General features: G+C 39.3%; 1 protein-coding gene across 6 annotated transcripts in view; it reads right to left on the reverse strand.

The window, feature by feature from the left end:
• The window catches only part of Fat3 (FAT atypical cadherin 3), a 611059-nt gene that overhangs the window by 570125 nt on the left and 18996 nt on the right, over window positions 1-21938 (reverse strand). The window contains exon 1 of one of the 6 annotated variants that reach the window (XM_074081356.1): window positions 13908-14069. The exons of the other annotated variants lie outside the window; for them this stretch is intronic. The gene's annotated coding sequence lies outside the window, so the exon portion shown is untranslated. Of the gene's footprint in view, window positions 1-13907; window positions 14070-21938 lie in introns of those variants that run through there. 6 annotated transcript variants of the gene reach the window in all.

Below are 21938 nucleotides of genomic sequence, written 5' to 3' on the forward strand. Positions count from 1 at the left end.
CCAGTCACATCTTTTGCCCTCCACCTCTTCCATGAAAAATACCAAAGGCAGACAGGAAAGTAGTTTGAAAATGGTCTCCTTTAAAAGTTACAGAGATCACTGCATTTTTTTTTTCAGCACTTAGGAAGGTTCAATCCATTGGTTTTAACGGTTGGTCTGGTTCCCTTCCAACTCATTTCAACTCAACATTTTGAGTAACTTAGAAGCCATGCAATTATTTACAAGTTCTTAGATGTAAGGGGGGATTTCAAGTCCTTTCTGAAATGCTAAGTTCTGAGCACTAAATACATCCATGTCACCTCTCCAAGGTGGAGTTATACTTGCTATTAAGATATGACAGGAGCCTGGGTGTACAGTCTCTTTTTCAGCTTGTGGTATTTGCTAAGTGTCCATTAGTGTGGTCTCTGAAAATTTCAACCACTTTCCTCCTTATTACTCATAGAACAACTAGCCTTACTTATAAATGTGGCCAGTACAGGCACTGCCCCAAATTACTGACATCTTAAGTGTCAAGGTGAACTCTTCTGCCTCTTCATCAACTAATTAGCATACTCTCCATCATTCATTTAAATTGTCCTTTTCTGCTTTAAATGTCAAGAGGCTGTCTTTTGCAGAAATTTTAAATTACTTCCATATTGTATTTCCTGTTCTTCCTGCTTCTTATACTTTCTGAGAACTACTTGAACCTTTCCATGCTCTATTTCTTTTAAAGAAATAATATTTTAAATAATAAATCCAAAAATTTAAACTGTATTTTATGGATGCAGAAGCATAAACAGAAAGGTGAGACAGCTTCCCCAAGATTTCATTGCTAAGAAGTGTCAGTTGGGATTGGAAAGAAAGCCAGCCTGACCAGCCTAGCTCTTTCATGCCAAGCAACTCCCAACCAAAATATTCATTAGCACATATGCATTCACACGCACGCACACACACACACACACACACACACACACACATTCCTCCTTTCTCAACTAATTCTGCCAATGCCACAAATTTTTTCTCCATCTTCTAACCCCTACACCTTCACCTCTTCCCCCACACTAAATCAGTGATCAAACTTGGTTCTCCTTCCACAGTGGTTGGTTGCTGGTCTCATGTCCATTCTTTCCACCTTCTCTAGAGTCATCCATTATTACCACTCACCCTAACTCACCTGCCTGCACAACATCTCCCTCTCTGCCTCCATATCCCTCCAATGTACTGTGCACACTGCCAGCTTGCCTCTATTTAACTCTACAACTCTATAATAACCATGGCTTCCTCAATGGTGCTGAGATACTCAAGAAGGCCCAATGGCCAAATGAATAAAGTTCAAGCTCCCATCCTGACATCCAAACTTCTAAAAATCTAAATCCAACATTCTCTCCACCACCACCTTCCATAAACCCAAGGCTCCAGGGTCCCTCTCTCTAGCCAAGGGCTTCTGCTCATGCTGTTGTGCCAGTTACAAAGTCCCTCTTTGGCCTCATCAAAGCTGCAGATAATTCACATGAACTCTCCCATGATCCCTCAAGTCAAGATGAAGTCTCCCTTGTCTTATTTTTATAGCACTTTGATCCTTTGAGTTCTGGTCATTGTATACCTGGTGTTCTAGTTTCTCCTGAAAATGACTTACTTCAAGAAAGGAACAAGTCAGTATTTGCAGCAGGTGTAGGACCACATCAGAGGAAGCACATGAGGCACATAGCAAGCACTTTCCAATGAATGTATTTAGGATCATTGAGGTGCTCCACTGGAGTGCAGTTATCCCCAGAGCCAATAATAAAAATACAATAAGAGAATAAGTATGTGCTTTGTCATCCCTGGGGCAATCTGAGTAAGAATAAATCACGTTAAAATAATTAATGCAATGTTCTCTCTCATATGTGGAAGGTAGACCCGAATACTAATACAAGTATTATATATATATATATACATATATATATCATATATATACAAATACAAGTATTATCATATATATGTATATCACATATATATATATATGAATATAACATGTTTCCAAAGGTGGGACTGTTCGAGGAGACTAAGGGAGGAGGAGAGGAAGAAAAGAATGACAGAGAATGAATAATGTTGAAATACATCACATCTATGTAGGAACAAGACACAAAATGCACTGAAAACTATTGAACAATACATAGTAGGGGGAAAGCAGTGAGGAGAAGTAATAGAGAGGGATAGACTGAATAAAGTACTATATATTTTTCCTTGGTAAAATACTTAGGCAAAAACCCACTGAACAATAAACAGACACTGAAACAATGAAAGAGAAGTCATGTTAAGGAGAGGGTCCTAGTGGGAGGAGGAGGGTAAAGGAGAGTGAATATGGTTGATATATTTTTTACACCTATATGAATATGGAACATTGAAATCTGTGGAAGTAATTTTAAGAAGGAGGGTGGGGTAAGTGCAAGAATAATGGTAGGGATGAATCAAACTGGTATACAATATGTGTTTCTATGGAAATATCACAATGATACCCCCTGTAGAAGTATCATATGCTAATGGAAACATTAAAAAAAACAGCAAATGTACTGGAATATATCTGATGTTGAAGAAGAAGTAAGTTTAATGTTTCTGGATCCAAGAGATTTCCAAGCAAGAGAAAGGATGCAGACATGGGGGTTTAGGTGAAAAGTGATTGCCTCTTTGACCAGAAAGCTCTGGTATGCAAACAGATAAGTCACTCAACAAAGACCTTCAGAGCCCACGGAAAAATAAAATGCTCAGTCATAATTAGATTACATTGTTCATTAAAATATAGTTCCGGCTGCACTAAAAACAATCTTGAAAGGAGCCGAATCTCAGCATTCATTAATGACTTATAAAACTGCATATAATTTGTAAGTTTTCAATCACACGTCAACCTGATTTCTCTTCCATATGCCTTCCCCTTGGTTGTATTTACCCTGGTAAGCTTCACTTCTTCACAGGTTCAATAGGAGAGCAGGAGTTTAGAGTCCTGAAGAGAAATGGAGGAGGTTGTGGGTTTCGCTTTTTTTAAAGTAATTTTTTCCTTGCTAAAATTTTGAGAGATGGAAAATCCATTAGGTAATTATGTCCAACCCATGAGACCAATTCAAGATCTTCCCTACAGTTCACTCTCCAGCAATTTTCCAGTCTGCTTCCCAGGGGAAATGTTAAAATCATCTCCCCCACAGCTACTTTCAAATTTAGCCTGAACCTGGTACCACTGTAAAGCTTTAAATGTAAACTTTATAACAAGACCTGAGCTGAAATTGCAGAGAGCTATTAAAACCAGGATCTGTGCTCTTGCAGCAGGGCCAGACAATCCCAGGCATAAATGGAAAAGACCACGTCAGACTTCTATGCATTTCTGAGTTACTCTCACCATAGCTGTTCTCCCAGAAGTTCAATACGTAAGCATTTCTTTTTTGGTTATGTCATCCTAAGAAGTGACAGGTTCTCAGCTAAGGCATGAGGATTTTATTTGGAATTTTTTAAATTCCACACCAGGATAGTCAAGAGCAGGTTACAGAGTTAACCTAAGGAGTAACCCAAGAATCCAAACTTTCCAGTCTTGCTAATTGTGGTTCAGCTTGCTTGCTGTAGTTCACAGCACTGAGATCAGGACATACCTGGGTTCATATTCTAGCTACACAACTTATTAGCACTCTAATCTCAAACAAATTAAGTGAAGTTGCTAAACTTCTGTTTTCTCAACTATAAAATGGGCATCACAATACCGATACCACAGAGAAATGGAATGAGCTTGACACAACTTACCTGAATTTCTTAGCACAAACATCCTATGGCCCATAGTAAATCTGCCATAAACATCAATGGTAATACAAGCCTTTGTGCTCCTAATAAAACCTCACAGAATCATAGCTCCTTGCATTCAGAAAAGCCTTTACTCATTCATGCCAAATGGTATATTGGTTTTCTTTTGGCTTTGTACTTTGTTTTTCTAATTCGGTATTTTCTTTTTATTTATTTATCTCCATTTATATTAGTGATCTTGAATTTGGAGGATATTTTTTTCACCTACTATCCACAGTGTTTTACAAACTCTACAAATACGCAACATCTTACCTAGTTAGACAACTCCTGGACTATAAATTCCAGACATTTAAAGCACTCTATGTTGTTGGGGGAAACCACAAGCATTTAAGACTGTGTGCACATGAGATGTGTACTCTTCTTTGAGTGGGTGCCTTTTTCCTTTGGAATTCCATGACCTGTACCATAATGGAGAGCCAAAAGCATTCATTGCCATTTAGACTTTACGACAAAGTTGATTATCAAACTCCAATATCTTGGTAAGAATGATAGATTTTTGTACTCATTAAGAAGTTCTTCACAAAAATGTTTGCGTCAGAGTTCAACACTCTTAGTTTAACTTAATTTTCCCTGTTATATATAATAAGGTAGACATCACCTCCATATTTCAACTAATAGGCAACAAATTCCTTCTCTTATTTGACTCATTCCTGACATCTCTTTCATAGGACAGGCCCCATTTCTAATTAGTGAAGGTTTGAAGTAGAGGACTGTGGAACTTTTCTTTTGCTTTGTTCTACCTCCCCACCATGTGCCAGGTCCTCTTTCACTGTCATGGAATTCTGTAGGGTAGGTGTTATCACCTCTTTGCAGAGAAGGACACTGAGACATAGAAAGGTTGAAAGACAATTCCCAATATCATAACAGCTGGGATGTGGCTGAATCAGCCTCAGTCCCAGGCTATGTGTTCTTAAATACTCCACTGTTCTGTCTCCTTATTATTCAAAATGTCTACAATAGTTCTTTTCCACTGGGGGAAAAATGTAGAAATCTGCCTCTTTCAGTGCTGTCTTATTCATTCACTAGTTCATTTATTGAGTAGTTTTTCAAATTGAGTCCACACTATTTGTTGGAGAAAGTGACAAAGAGTGGGGATTTACTAGTGAAAAAGATGTGTATTATGTCTGCACACACACACACACATATATATATGTATATATATACTATATATATATATAGTATATATATACATATAGTGTGTGTGTGTGTGTGTGTGTGTGTGTGTGTGTGTGTTTGTTTGGTTTGATGGTGGCACTAGAACTCAGAGCCTCAAGAAAGCTACCACTTGGGCCATACCCCCAACCCTTTTTGCTTTATTTTTTGGATAGGGTCTCATGTTTTTTATCCAGACTATGATTCTCCTATCTACAACTCCTCCACAGTTGGGATTATAGGTATATACCATCAAGTAGGGTTTATCAATTGAGGATGAGGTCTCACTAACTTTTCTGCCTAGGCTGGCCTCAAACAACATTCCACCCATTCTTGACCTTCTCAGTAGCTGAGATCACAGGCATGGGCCACCATGACCAGCTGGGAATTTTTGTTGACATTGTTGGTTTTGGTGCTTTGTTTTGTTTTGAGGTAGGGTCCCTACATAGTCTAGATTGACCTAGAACTTGCTCTGTAACCCAGCTAGTCCCAAACTCTCAACCTTCTTGCCTCTGCCTCCCAAGTGCTAGGATTACAGGCATACACCACCATTCCTGGCTTCCCAGAAGGTATTTGTAAGCAAGAACTTTTTTAATCCTAAAACAAAAAATTATACAAATAATTAACTATTTTAAAAAACTTCAAATTAAAAAGCATGCAAGTGATTAAATAAGATCAGGATCATTGCTAGAAGGCCAAGGACAGGCTGTGAATAGATATAGCAGAGGCTTCCATCCTGGTTGGGCAGGTCAAGGTGCACAGATCTCTGATGATGTTGATGGGGAGAATAGTCAGGGTTCATCTAGCTACAGCATCTACAAAGGGAAAGCAGCCACTTTGCTTCTCTAACATCTAGATACCTAATTACTGCTGAGTAGAATTCTTCAGCCAATGGCTGCTTTAAGACCAAAAATTTCAGTGCAAGATGGCTTCCAATAGTTTCCAAACAGCCTTCCTGCCACCTCACCTCAACTTTCTCAGACTTCTATGAGTTAGAAAAGCCCCTGTAAGATTTCAGCTGGATAATGTGTCATCAAATGCTTTTCCCAGGCTTAAAACCCCGGGTGGTTTCCTATGCTCCAGCGTAACAACCAACATTGACCTGGAATTTATCTGTGGCCCCTCCTGCCTAATGATATGAAAGTTTTAATCATAACAACATCCTAATTTTCTCAAATACTCAGTCAGCAGGGTCAATATTTCCAACAGGAAGGATGTTAAATTGTTGAAAAATCTTATGCACTTTTTCATTTAAAAGCTTTCTAACACACGTTAATACAACTTTTTATCTTAAAAGTATGGTGAATAAAATAAAACCTTTTTGATTAATTCAGGGGCTTGGATCCTTCTGCAAGATTCCTGAGGATTTCAACATTTCTAAGTCTCTCTCATTGCCCATATTTGGATATGGAGGATTCAGCTGGGCATGTGGAAGAGGCTGTGAAGTTTTAATAGACGACAGAGGAAAAACAGAGCTTCTGGGTTTCTGTTTTGCCTTCACCTTCCATCTCTCAGCAAGTGTAGGACCTACCAGGCAGAAAGGACAGGAAATAAGGTAAGCACCCTCAGTTTGCGCCCCTCAGGGCATGGCTTCTCTGCAACCAGTCCACCTCTGCTTTTATCTCCTTCACCTGTGGGGCTTCCACAGAGGGGTTCAATGTAAAGAAAGGAGTGGCCTCCTTTCTTAAAAGTTCACAGAATTTGTGATAACTGATTTGAATTAGTTCAAGTATCCAAATCCAAATGAATTCAAACTCGGAGCAATTGAGGAATTTGCAATTTGATATTTTTAGTTCAAAATTTATCAATAGTAAATGACTGGAAATCTTTTCCAGAAGACTGGGTTGTATAACTCAACAAAGTCTATTCTCATCCTGGACCATTTACCTTGGTCATTTGTGCAAGAAACAAATTTCTCACAAAAGCTGACTTTCTTAAAACTCACCTCTTCAAAAAGTACTGGAAAGAAAAAATATGACTGAATCTCAGTTACAGTTTTGATTAAGAATGGTATTATTTGACATTGAAAGTAACCTGAGTTACTATGAAGAAATGTTCTCCATAAATCCTTAAGCTTTCCAGTTGGTTTCCTTTCCAAAGAGCCAATAAATACGTCCTAAGTGCTCCTGGCAAATGAAAACACCCAGTCTCATTCCATGGAGAAAAACCTCAGAGCAAAAACCAAGGGAATAGCAAAATATATGAAAACAAAGGGCGATTCTGGCAAGTATGAAGTTAGTGTGTTACATGACACCTTTAAATATACCAAGGGGAGGAGCAATCAAGCGAAGAGTCCCTCAAGAAGAAAGAGAACGGAATTTAGCATGCATTGTTAGTAAGGAGAGAAGAAGGGGGATGCATCATGAACCATGGACAACGTTTGCTTCTTCTGCGTGGATGCACTTCCCAGTTCAGAAGTACAGAAGGGGGAGAACCAGACTCAGCGTCCAGCCAGAAACTTGACCAAGCTTGTAAAGATTCAGCCCAGGGCCTTCCAATATTGCCCAAAGGAAAGAAAATGTCCCCTGTGCAGCAGCTTCCAGGCAATGGAAAAGAGGTGAGGGTGCCTGCAAATGCTGCTTCATTTGTGCAAAAAGCAGCGGTGAAAGGAAAGTATGCCAATAATTTTAGAAAGAACCGAGGTGCTCAGGCGTGATTCCTGGTCTCAGAGTGACCATCAAGCTCCCTGGAAAAAGCAATGTGCGTAGTTGTGACTTAATCATCACTCCCAAAGTTCTGTAGGGCTGGAGCGTCAGCAGTGGGCTACTGAAGAAAGACATGCCTTTGGAGCAGTTTTGTTGGTGGGGTTCAGAGAGAAATAATTAGCCTTATTGCTATTAGAAGAAGGTTTACCTATAAATACGTGCTTGTTCTTTGCCTAAGACAGTAGAACCTGGGAGCATATCTTCTAGTGCTCCTGATTCTGCTGCACAGCCAGGCTTGGGAGTGGCAGGTTGAGAAACAACTTTCTCATCAGCACCTGGCTTTAAAGTCATCACTAAGGCCAATGGAGCCAGAAGCCAGCAGAGGGAAGAGAGAGAAGGAGAGGGAAGGAAAGAGAAAAGAACAGAGGGGAAGTGAATGTGCTTCCAAGGTAGTACTTACAGCAGAGTAAATTCTTTGAGGTTCTTAGCTGGCATGATTTAGAGGAAGACTCTCTTCTGTTTGATGTCACCTCAAGGAAGAACCATAAGCATGGGACTCCTAAGAGACGGTCACGGGTTCTAGTCCAGATCTGCAGCTGTTTAACCAGGACACTTTGGAGCAATATAATTGGTCAGTGAGGTCCAGTTGGTCACAAACAAAGGCTATGGAAGCCAAAGGACTTCACTCCATTTGTATCTACTTCACTGGCCCTGCCTATCCTCGGCAAAGTCTCTAAGTGAATTGCCTGGATTCTCTCCTCCTACAGATGTGCAGCTCTGTATTTCCCAAGGAAACTGCAGGAGCTCCAACCAGCCAAGCAGCCTCTCACCCCTGACATACCCATGACTTCAAGGCCCTGTCATCCTTACCATTGATGGAGCAGTAACTGCTGAAGGTGGAGAACACAGAACGCCAGAACCTAAACACCTCTAAAACAACAGCTGACTTGTGTGAAGTGTTTTTATCTGTTAAAACACAACAGAAAGGAAGATATGGTTTTCCCAGTAAAATAAAACACTTTCAACATATGCTTTGTTGAGGATAATTCGAAATAGTAGATGAAAGCATATCGACTCCTGTTTGTTTATGATCTGTCTTCCCCCAAACTATCAGCTTTAGCAGAGTGGAGCCTTGTTGGCCTCATTTACCAAGTAGGTGAGAAATCTGGCACAAGATAGGCACCAAATTCTTACTTATAGAACAAATCAATGCAAAAGTCCATAATTATGAAATATAATTTGTGAGCTCTTTCTCAGTAAATTTTACCTTTTTAAAATAATATTCCTATCTCAATTAAACTACAATAAATTTGAAAATAAGAGCATGCTTTTGGAGAGGTACCAGGTGAGAAACTAAGACAGAAAAACATATCTGGTGGGGTGAAATCCACAGTCAATTATCATGTGGTGATTTCATTGGGATAACTCTTGGTAAAGTTAAGTACCTGGTTTTTTTGTCTAAATATTCCTAAAGAAATGGAGGCAAATAATCAGAAGCATTCAGTTAATATAAAAACTATAGTGTACTCTTAAGGGAAAACTGTGATTTCAAATATTTACGTTCCCTCACTTCTGTGTGGAGCCATCAACAAGTAAGCCATACTACTTCAGGCTTAGGGTCCTCCTCTGGAAGACGAAGGATAGCTACAATCTCAAAGGTGACGAAGCTGGCATGAGATCTTTTTTTTATATGAAAAAAACATTTTATTCTATTATTTCCAAACAACTGAGTTTTATTAAGCCATAAGAAAAATTGAAACTATGTGGTCTGTAGGTAATTAGATGAAATTGGAGGACACCATGTTAAGTGACATGAGCCAGGTTCAGAAAGACAAAGGCCTCGTGCTTTCTCTCATATGTGGAAGGTAGAGAGATAAACATATACACTAAACAAACATGGCCATATGCACATTCATATGCAGAACATGTCTGTGACAGTGGAACTGCTCTACAGCACTCAGGGGAGGAGGGAAAGGAAAGGAGAATGACACAGAGTTGACAATATCAAAATGCATTACATCTGTGCAGGTGGAGGACATAAGGGTATGCACTGAAAGCTGTTGAATAATGGGGGTCAGAAGGGACAGAGTACAGGGGAGTAATGGAAGGGGTTGAATTGACCAAAGAAAAGTACACTGACCATCGTGATACTTCAAGAAGCCCCTTTGAACACTGACTTTGGAATTAATAATGAAAGACAGGACTGTAAAATAGGTACTTGTAGGAAGAGATAAGGTGAATGGAGGAGATGAAGGTGAGGGAAGATGGTTGATGGTTTCATATATTTACATGAAAGAGAACAACGAAACCTCTTGAAATTGCTTTAAGTTGCATTGACAGAGACAGTGGGAGTAATCTAACCAATATAAGATGTATGCCCATTGAGAATTGGCACAATGAATCCTCTGTACGAGGAATATATGCTAATAAAAATTAAATATATATATATATAACTATAACAGCAACGCATACCATTAGGAGAGAATTAAACAGCTTCATTAAACTGTTTTAAATTATGAAGAAAGTTCAAGAATCTGTAAGACAACTATGGCCAGGTGCTGGAATGTAGAGAGTAGCAGCAAATTGTACATTAAAAAGAAAAAAAGAACACTCAAGAATGTAGGCTCTTTTAGAAAAGAATGTGAGTCCCCACAAAGGCAAGATTCTTTGTTCCTTGATTAATTACACCAGCTAACGAGGTGCCTGGCACACAGTAGCTGTTTGTTATATATTTGTTGAATAAATTGTCTTTTATAAATGCCCAAGTTTTAAATGAATGTATGTAGACTTTAGTGAGAGACTCAGTATCTTTGAAAGTAAAGAAAGTAAGGAAGATAGTCAGGCACCTGTGCTCACAACTGTAATCCTAGCTACTCAGCAGGATAGTGGTTCAAAGCCACTCCAGGCAAAAAGCAAGTCCCTATCTCAAAAATACCCAACACAAAAAAGACTGATAGAGTGAGTGGCTCAAGTGGTAGAGTGCCTGTCTAGCAAGCATAAGGCCCTGAGTTCCAATTCTAGTGGGTCCTTGTGGCATTGGTGTCCTGGCAAGCCCTTGGCTGCTTCACAATGTGGAGAAGCAGAAAGGAAACTGGAAGCACAAAGGACCAAGAAGAGCAGGTCTCACTTACTGACACTCACAGGAGAACTACATTAACCCTTCCTCACGGCTTAACTGCCTTCTATAAGGCCTCACCTCTTAAAGATGTACTCTCCTCCACCAACAATACAGATCCACACCATAACACTAAAGGGATAGAAGTAAAAATACTAGGTAGCCTATTCGGTATGCTCAGTCAGTGACTGACAACAGTCTTATAGGGGTAGAAAATCCCAGAAGCCAATAAGAAAATTTCACAGGGTAAGATTGAAAGGAAAAAAATGTGAATACATGGAGAGGACTGAAGAAAGTACTCTAGGCACTAGAAACTCAAGGACTTGGAGCTGAAATGGCTTTGTAAGAACTGGGCACCAAAAAGTGACAACAACCCAAATGTTCATCAAGAGATGAATGGATGAACACGATATGATATATCCACACAATGGGAATATTATTCAGCCATAAAGAGAAGTAAAGAACCAATTCTAGGCTATGACATGAACATGGAATATGTCCTAAGTAAAATGAAGCTGAACACAAAAGTCAGCTATTATACTATTGTAGAAAGATCCATAATGGAAAATCCATAAAGGCAAAAAAGTAGATTTAGTAGTTGTCATGGGGCTGGGGTAGCAAGAAATGGCGAGTGAGTAGTTAATTGGGTTTTTTTTGGGGGGGGTAAGTATTTGGCAAAATATTCTAAAATTAGATAATGATAAGGGATATTTACAAAACTCTGCGACTATATATACTACGAACTATTCAATGGTATACTTTAAAAGGGTGTTTTTAAAGTATGTGAATTATAGCTAATAAAGTTGGATTTTACTTTAAAAATTGTTTGAATTTTACCATCTGATCACAGATATTTAATTTTAAAGTATTTTATTAGCATGTCAACTTGTACAGTTGGATTTCATTATAATTTTTCTATACATGTATATAATGTACTTTGATCAAATTCATCTCCTGTTATTCTTTCTTATCGCCCCTCCCCACTTTGAATACATTTTAAAATTAGTTTCATTACTCTATTTTCATGGAAGCACATAGTGCTTCACTCCAATACCCTCTCATTTTGCCTCCTCTTTTCCACTGGTGTCCCCCAAAAGTTACCCCCCTTTTATTTCATATCATTTTTGTTCTTTTTTTTTTAGCTTAGATTCTGCAAGAGACTCTTTAGATAGCATGTAGCACAGCATTTGAGGCTCTGTCAACTTTCAATTAATACAGATGTTATTTTTATTTTTATATTTAGTGATGCTATTTTAATGAAGTACTTTAATTCTTTAAAAATTCTAGTTTAAGGGGATTTTCTCTGAAGCTTTATATTTACTAAAACTGTCTCAAGAAAATGCCACATGTGCAGTAGAATTTGATTGATCCACAGTAAATATGGCTATCGTTATCACATCACTTCATTGATTTGACTTTCTGTAGCAACATTGTAAGCATGGATGTCATTTCACTAAACTGGTGCAAAAGACACACTTATGCCTATAAATTCTGTTTGCAAACTCTGTTACAAATGACAGCTATTCCCAGAGCATATCCTATCCTCCTTTTGCCTCATCCTCAGACAAAATGCAAGCTTTGGCTCTAACCAGTAAAATGGAAATTGCTTCCGAGACCCCTTGCAAGCCTCAGTTGTATTTCTTTTTCAAACAACTCTCTCTTCAGAATTAGGAAAAGTTAGTAAAAGTCCCCTCTATTAATTACAGACATCCTTAAATGCAGTTGGCTTTCTTTCTCCCTTTTGATGTATTAAACTGGCTGTCAGAAAATAATTCAGAAAGGAATAACTAAGTATCTCCAAGTTAAATCAGCTGCTAAAGACTGCCTGGAATAGGATTTTTTGTTTCTAATATGGGATGCCAATCTACAAAGTTGTTATCTGAAAGGTCAATAGTGTTAATATCATACAACTACCTAGAACTTTGCATTAAAAGTACCCATAACTGGTTTATATTATCATAAAAAATGTTTGGATGTATAAAATAGAAAATTATCCCTTTGGTATTCATATGCTAGTTTGTATCTATAAACAGGAAGAAATGAATGCTTTAAGTTCTATCTATAAACAGGAATTTACAATGTCATACAACTGGTTTCTATTATAATAAAAAACACTCAGATGCTAAAACTAGGAAAAATATCCTCACCACGTTTAAATACCCTTTTCAATCCATAAGCAGTAAAAATTAATGGTCAATGATTCACCTATAAAATAAGAATTAAAACTGTTCATACCAGAGACAACAGTGAATCTTTTAAAATAAAAGTAATAAGAAAACTTCAGTTCCTAAGATTTACACAATCGAAAATTTTATGAGCAAAAGAACCACAGGTATCCCTTCGTGTGTTATTAATTGTAGGTAATGTAAAAGGTAACCCTTCAAAACAGACAAAAATCTAGCTTATCTTGCACTAAATTACAGATTTGCAACCAAATAATAATACCTGCGAACATCTGCGAGAGTGGATCTCATTGTGTGATTAATCTAAGTCCTCTACTTGGTTGTGAAGTCTCCACTGGCTTCCCTGTGTGCAAGGCAACAGTTCCCATCAAACTGAGGAAGGCTGGCTGCCAGTACTGCAAGGTTCCCTGAAGTGTTTGCTCTGTCTTTAAGTCTGTTTCATCATAATGATAGAATCTTTTGATGCTTCCCACTTGCATATGAAGCTGGAGGAAGGAAGATGAAGCTCTTTGTTACAGTGACTGAGCATCAATCTTTCCCAGGATTCTCAGTCTACATACACACAAACGCCAAGAAGCCTCTTAAAAGAAGATGATTTATGAACCTGTACAACCCAAGAAGTCAATCAATATGTAATGAAGTAAGGAAACAAAAGAAAGAAGGAAAAGCAGGCAGGTGTGACAGAACGCTTGGTCGATGGCAATCACCGACATGACTGCATTGAAGACGCTCAGTTCACTCACTAAGAACTCCAGTTCTGACAAACAGATTGATGAGTGAGACGCGTTTCAGATTGCACATGCTTCTTCAGGTGTTGCTCCTCCCAAGTCACAGGTGGTGGATCTGTCCTTGCAAACACAGGCCATCCCCTGTGACCAACAGGTTCCTATCAAGGACTGCCTGGAAACTTATCTGAGGTGGATGTTCCTTCCCAGAGTGACAGGCCACCATGTTCCCATGTATCACTAGCAAACTGAGGTACTGTAACTTGCTTTAAAACCACAAACTTACTTTGACAATGCCTTCCACAATCTCATAATCCAGCCTGAAGTACTGGAAATACCGAGCTGCTTAAATCCTGTTGGGTGATAGAGCACAAAATATGAAATTTAGATTATTGGAGGCAATCCATTGATACTCTGAACCTCAATTCATCTGTAAACACAGAAAATTGAACCAGATTTACTCTAAAGCTTCTTGCAGCCCTACACTTCCATGATTCTTACATCTTTTTGAGAATATTAATGTAGCTATGCTATTGGAAGGTTTTCTTTCATTTTTATATTGAGACAGAGTCTAGGCTGCCCTCGAGTTTGTGATCCGCCTGCCTCAGTCTCTCCAACGCTGAGATTATAGGTATTACCTCACACCCAGCCTTTTGGAATTTATTCTGCTCCTTAGGAACTATCTGTCTAGTACTGGTCATTTTAACACCAAACTATGCCTTACTAAAGTGTGTGTGAACGTGTCATTTTAATTTTGAGATCCTGTGGCATGAATTTTAAGTGCTGTTTCTGCCAGTGTTTCTTTCTCTTTTGTAATACCTATTATATTTCTCATAATGGCAATATAAATAAGCAAAATTGGGTAGGATTTAAATTTTTTAAAAATTTATTTGTAATGCTTTAGTTCTCAAAATCCTGGTGGATGTCAAATACAAGTTAACCTTTTCTACACACATTTAGTCAAGGCATAAACTTTTGTGCATTCCAACAAAACAGATATGGCATTTATAACATCCTACAGCTCTCCTACAAAGCTTTCCCCAAGATTCATTGCCTTGCATAGTGACATCTTTCCTTTGGCAATTCCAAAGTGGTGGAAACATAGGCACAGGGTAATGCCCTCTGGACAAGATGTGAGCACGAGGGTGGGTATGTGATTCAAACACTGAAAATGAGGCACGTCAGTTCATTTCCTCCGATTTTTCAACTGACAGGAAAGAATGTAAGATGTCAATTGAGTTGTTCCTACAAAGGGAAAACGATTTGATGACAAAAGCAAATTGAAAACATAGTTCTCTTTTCTGTGGGAGAAAGAAAATGGTTGCATAGTGAGAGACAGAGGAAAAAGGTAGGATTGGAACAGCAGGCCAGGACTCATTTGAAAGATGGATTCTCCATGCTGAAGCCATTTCAACCATTTTTGTCTTCATTTTTATCTTTTGAGTGACAACAATTTTGCATGTTGTATGATAATCATGGCAGTTATAATTAGAACATTCATCTCTATAAAATTTTAGCAGTTCTCTAAGATTAGTGCATTCAAAATCTTCTTTTCTAGCTGTTTTGAGATGTATATTTCTTTTTTCGGGGGGATACTGGCGTTTGAACTTAGGGCCTCATGCTTGTTAGGCAGATCCTTAGTCCTTTTTGCTTTAGTTATTTTTTTAGTAGGTTCTCTCTTTTATGCCCAGACCTGCCTGGACCACAACCCTCCTATTTATTTTTTCTGAGCACCTGCATGTCAGGCATGCACCACCAGACAGAGCTTTTATTGGTTGAGATGGGGAGTCTTGCTAACTTTTTGCCTGGGCTGGGCTTGAATTACAGTCCTCCTTAGCTCTGACTCCTGAGTAGCTATACTTACAGGCGTGAGCCACCGTGCCTCATTACAAATACATTATTATTAACTTTTATCAATCTTTCCCCATTACCCCCTCCCTTCCACTCTCTCTAGCCTCCTAACCACCATTCTACTATGTACTTCTGCCAGCCACTCTTTTAGATTTCACATAGAGTGAGATCATGTAATATCTATCTTTCTACGCCTGGCTTATTTCACATAACAATCTCCAGTTCGTCCAGGTTGTTGCAAAGGTCAGAATTTCATCTTTTTTATGGCTAAGCAGTATTCCATTCTGTGAATGTATCAATTTTTTTTCCATTCATGAGCTAATGGACATTTAAGTTCATTCTGCATCTTGGCTCTCATGAAGAGTGCTGCAATGAACATGGGAGTACACGCGTGTCTTCAACTTACTTATTTCAATTCCTCTGGGTATGTGCCCTGTAGTGGGATTGGTGCATCGTACTGGACTTCTGTTTTCCATACTGGTTTTACTGATTTGCAAGGTTTTTCCTTCCTTCACATCCTTGCCAACATTTGTTATCTGTGTCTTTGTGGTAACAGACATTCCAGCTGGGGTGAGGTGCTATCTCACTGAGGTTTTGACGTGAATTTCCTGATAATTGGTGATGCTGAGGATTGTTTTCCATAGACCTGTCAAATGACCGCTTGCCTTCTTTTAAGATATGTCTACTCAGGTCGTAAGCCCATGTTAAAAATGTTTATTGGTAGGTTGAGCTCCTTATGAATTCTAGATATTAACCCTTGCCACATAAATGGTTTCCAGAGTTCTCTTGCATTCTATGTGTTGTGTCTTCACTCTTTGGATTATTTTCTTTGCTGTGCAGAAACTTTTTAGTTTGATATACTTCCAGTTGTCATTTTTTTGCTTTTGTTGACTGTGCTTTGGGTTAAGCTTGAATGTCTTTGCCCAAGCCACTGTCCTGAAGCATTTCCCATGTTTCCTTATCATAGTTTCATGATGGGGCTTTACATGTAAGTCTTGAATATAGTTTGAGCTGATTGTGCATTTCAAGAGACAGGAGCATTTTATCCATTTGTCTAAAAATCCTTAAACTTTCATGTAAGTGCTAGTCATATTTAAATTATTAAAATCTATCTAACCTTGTTTTTTTTTTGAACCTCTTGCTTCAGTCTCTGGAGTGCTGGGATTATAGGCATTATATGCACAGCCCACCACACTGGGCTCTGAACTTGCTTTCTTTTTTTGGCAGCACTGGGGTTTGAACTTAGGGCTTCTGGTTTGCCAGGCAGGCCCTCTATCACTGAGCCATGCCCTCATCTCTGCACTTGCATTTTTAAAAATTTATTTATTTATTAACAATATTATTGTTGTACGGTGAATACATTGTGACATTTGCAAAAATGTTTACAATTTACCTTAGTTAGATTCACCCCTCATCATTCTATTTATTCCCTCTGCCCCCTTCTTAGAACAGTTTCAACAGGTCTCATTTTTCTATTTTCATACATGAAAACATATTTCCACCATATTTACTCTCCTTCACTCTTTCCTTATATGCTTCCTCTCCTGCTGGTACCAACCCCAAGACAGCTCTATTTTACATTCCTACCCTCTGTTTTTGAAAAAAGACATTTTTGTTTAATATATCTATACAGGGAGTTTCATTATGATATTTCCAAGTGCACATGTATGGTATCCCGAATTGGTTCATCCCCTCCATTTTTCTCCTTTTCACATTATTCCCCTTCTTATGGTGATTTCTTTCAACAAGTTTAAAAATTCGATATTCATTCTTGTATAGAAAGCTCATAGCCCATATTTGCTTTCTTAACTTCCTTCTTTTACCTTCCCTCTCCCGTAGTGACCTCCTCCTAGCGTGGCCTGTTTTTCATTCTTGTCCTTTATTGTTTAGTTGTCCATTCATTGGTCACTGGGATTTTTTGCCTTGATATTATACCTGTACTGCTTGTACTTAAGTCAGTGTAACCCTTCTCCACTGCACTTCTTTCCCCTTTTCCCCCATCCTGTGTTGTTTAACAGTTCTCAGCGTTTCCTTGTGCCTTGTTCCTACACAGATAGAGTGGTTTTCATTATTGTTCATCACTGTTTCCTTCTTTACCTTCTCCCTTGGTCTCCTCTAGCAGTGTCACTTTTGGATACATGCTCTGTATGTATTTTTATGTATTCATAATATTGCTTGTATTTGTATTGGACCCATATTACACAAATGAGTGAAAACATGTAGTCTTTGGCTTTTTGAACCTGGCTAATTTCACTTAAGATGATGTCTTCCAGTTCTACCCATTTACCTGCTAATGACAAAATTTCACTCTTCTGCGTGGCTGAATAAAATTCCATTGTGTATAAAAACCACATTTTCTTAATCTACTTATCAGTTGTAGGGCATCTTGGGTGTTTCCATAGCTTAGCTATTGTGAATAGTGCTGCAATAAACATGGGTGTGAAGGTGTCTTTATTGTAACCAGACTTATATTCCTTTGGGTATATCCCTAGGAGAGGAATTGCTGGATCATATGGCTGTGCTACTTTTAGTTCTTTGAAGAGTCTCCATACCATTTTTCATAGTGGTTGTACTAATTTACATTCCTACCAACAGTGTATGAGGTGAACTTGCATTTTGTTAATGGAAAGGGATACAGTTAGTTTTTAGATGATAATCTGAAATCAGAAGCTAGAATATAATATTCAGGTGAGCCAAACATTTTCCAACAGGTGGGCTTCCTCAAGAATGTCATCTGTAACACAATTAAGGCTACCGGCAAACATTCAGCAATGCTTAACAACTGGTAATGCTTTGTAGGGAGTGAAACTTGCTCTCTTTTTTATATAGGAAATTGGAAAATAACTCCCTTCTGATTTGGAGTGGCTAGTCACAGAAATTCAAATTACCAACATAGAGATACCCCATGTGTCTGTAATTTTTCTTCCTATTTCTGCCAGGTGGAGAAGATGAGTAAAGAGAGAGTAAAAATGTGTGGTGAATTATTTAAGCAGTCACAGAAAAGATACATCACACCAGGCAAAAATAGAAACAGGCAAAAACAAGCAACAACTTGGGACACTACCAAAAGGAAAAAAGATGTGGTTCGAGGCTCAGCTGGGTGCCAAAGGCTAATGCAGGCAGAGAAGCAGTGCTCTGTGATGCGGTTGGAGCTGCCTCTCTCCTGCCATCATTTATGTGAAGTTAAGGTCTACCCTGCTAACTCACCCAGCACACTCACCTCAATTCCTGACAGCTGGCACCTGATCTCTACTTCAGAAGCCTATTTCCAGAACCACACCCAGGCCTTTAACATTTCTTGAAATTGTCACATTTCTGAAATCATAAGAAATCCCAGCATCTCTAAAAATTCCTAGCCCTTCTATGTTTATGTCTCCACCTTACCACTTCCTGTAAGCCTGCTTTTCACCTTTGCTAAGACTTTTAGTCTTTCACCCTGTGACAAATGATCCCTTCTTGGTTTTGGTTTTCTTTGCCATTTAATTTTTCTTGATGTTCCCATTCCTAGGCATCTTCCATCATATCACTTCATGACCATCTGACTCACATTTTCTCACAGCCTCCATTTCTGAAGAACCCTCCTATTCTTTTTTTTTTTTTTATTCGTGTGTGCATACAATGTTTGGGTCATTTCTCCCCCTCTGCCCCCCTCTCTCTTCTCTCCACCCCCTCACTACCAAGCAAAAACTATTTTGCCCTTATGTCTAGTTTTGTTGAAGAGAGAGTATAAGCAGTAATAGGAAGGACCAAGGGTTTTTGCTAGTTGAGATAAGGATACAGGGAGTTGACTCCCATTGCTTTCCTGTGCATGTGTGTTACCTTCTAGGTTAATTCTTCTCGAACTAACCTTTTCTCTAGTTCCTGGTCCCCTTCTCCTATTGGCCTCTGTTGCTTTAAAGTATCTGCATTAGTTTCTCTGCATTGAGGGCAACAAATGCTAACTAATTATTTAGGTGTCTTACCTATCCTCAACCCTCCCTTGTGTGCTCTCGCTTTATCATGTGATCAAAGTCCAGTCTCCTTTTGTGTTTGCCCTTGATCTAATGTCCTATTCTTGTTTCCTACACCTTCCAGGTTGCTATGGACTATGGGAAAGGTCCGTGTAACAGTGCGATGTATGCATTGTACTAAAGAGTTTCGAGCCCAGCATGACCCTAAGTGCAGCCTGGTAAGCTTTGTACTTGTGTTAGTCAGCTTTCTGTACTTGTGACAAAATACCAGAAATAATCAACTTATAAGGAGGAAGGATTTTTTCTGGGCCACAGCTTAAGAGGTTTCAGTCCCTGGTCAGCATGTTCAATGCTTTTGGGCATGTGGAGAGGCTGTACGTGATAGCAGTAGCTGTGTCAGAGGAAGACCACCTGATGGTGGCTAGGAAGTGAAAAGAGAAAGGGGGGGGGGTCAGGCTGTTAATACCTCCTTCAAGGACATGCCCCCAATCACCTACCTTCCTTCTGCTAGGCCCCACCTCCTACAGCCTCTACCACCTCCCAATAGCACTGTGCCCTGGGGACCAAGCCTTCACCACGTGGGTCTCTGGGGGACAGTTATCCTAACCATAGCAGCATTCATATTTGGTGTACTCACTGCCACATTGCTTCTTCCAACCTTTCATCAATGTCCTCAGGATCCCAACCTTTTTCCACAACACTTCACTGTAGCCTGTTTCCTGCTTAATCTGTTCAGAATTCCATTTCTTTCCCCCTCCCTGTCTCCTCCTCTCCACCCTTTCTCTTAGCATGATCCTCACCCACTTTGACTTTATTGTTAAAGAAAATAATTTTCCAGTCCACGGTGCACCCCTGCAAGCTTTCTTAGTCCCTTCCAATCCTGCTTCTTCTCTGTTATGATCTCTCCTCTCCTCTGTTTCGTCTGCTCCTTCTCAGTACATGCTGCACCACTCTCGGGCACCATTGTCTCAGGAGAAAATGTATTTGTAGTGCAGTCTCCTGCTTCTTGTGGCCGTTTCCTCTCTGCCTGCAAACATACTTGTTTTCCTCTTCTGCTCATAAAAATCTTCCTGGACCCAATTTTCTCCTTAAGCTTGAGCTTCAACCACCTCTTTTCTTCACTGCCAAACTTCTTGAAAGAGTATTCAGAACTTGCTGCCTCTGCCTCCTCCTCCACTGGGCCACTGCCATCTGGCAGGTATGCCTGCCCACCCTCCATTGACACTGCTCTGTGAACAGTCGTCATTGTGTCCCAACTGCCAAATCAAATGGCCTCTTTGAGCAGTCATCCACTCCTGCATCCTTAATCAGCCTGCACCAGTAGATGGGAGAGACGTGTGTTTTCATTCATGCTTTTATTGAAAGCCTGGCTTTGGTGACACTCCCTCCCCTGGGCCTTCAGTCACTGGTCACATTGCTTTCCTCTGCCCAATTCTTAAACATGAAAACACCAAGAGCGCTAGCCTCAAGTCTCATGTTTCTCTCTCTAGGGCAGGTGTTGCAAAAGTTACTGCCCATGGGTCAAATGGAGCTAATGGTTGAGTTTTGCAATAAAGTTTTATTGAAACACAGTCTGTCTCTGCATTCATGTATCCACCTATGGGCATTTTCAAGCTACAAAGGGAAAGTTAAGTCAGTAAGAAAAACAGTATGGCCAACCAAGCCTAAAGTGTGTACTCTCTGAAGAGAGAGGAAAAACATGTCAATTCTTCTCTAGAGAGTCCACAAAGTGGCTCCCGAGGGTGGTCCAAGGCCAGCAGCATCATTACCTGGGAACTGTGATAAATTCAATCCTTCAGCCCCACCCTAAACTTAGTAAATCAGAAATCATGTGTTAGGAATGTCTCTTTTAACAAATCCTCCAGGTTATTCTGACACCACAGGTCCACACAGTCATCCTGAACAATCTACAGGGCCTCCAGTGGACCAGTGCATGTGACAGTGACTCCTAAATCAATCGCTACTGTGCTGTAAATTACTATTTCCAAGGACCTACCAAACATTTCCACTGCACTTTCGTTTAATCGCTCAACAACCCATTCTCAATATCCTTTATACAACAAGCTGTGATATGTGCAGGGCCTTGGTTACTCAAACAAAATATATCTTGTGCAATATTGGGGAACTTAAAGGAATTATTTGATGTTTATCAAAAATTCAAATTTAACTAGGAGTCTAATATTTTTATTTAGTCAATCTACCAATACAATGAAGAGTGAAAGAATGAGTATTGAAAAGATTTCTACCCAAAAGAAACATGAAGTTTAGCCAGGGATCTAGGGACATAAATACAGCTTAAGATAACATGATAAGTTCAATTAAAAACATTTGAAAACTCTCCCTTCCCCCTTCCTATATCAGTAAACAGCTACTAGGTCTTTTTAAGTTAAATCCTTCAAAGATTTCCTCTACATGTCCACGAAAGGCGATTCTGATGTTACTGAGGGGAGAGGCAGGGCAGAAGAACCTGGCAACAAAGTCTGGGTTTGATAAAAGGGTTGGGATGTGAATCCAGT

The sequence above is a fragment of the Castor canadensis genome, chromosome 1, assembly GCF_047511655.1.
Source record: "Castor canadensis chromosome 1, mCasCan1.hap1v2, whole genome shotgun sequence".
Classification (NCBI taxonomy): Eukaryota; Metazoa; Chordata; class Mammalia; order Rodentia; family Castoridae; genus Castor; species Castor canadensis.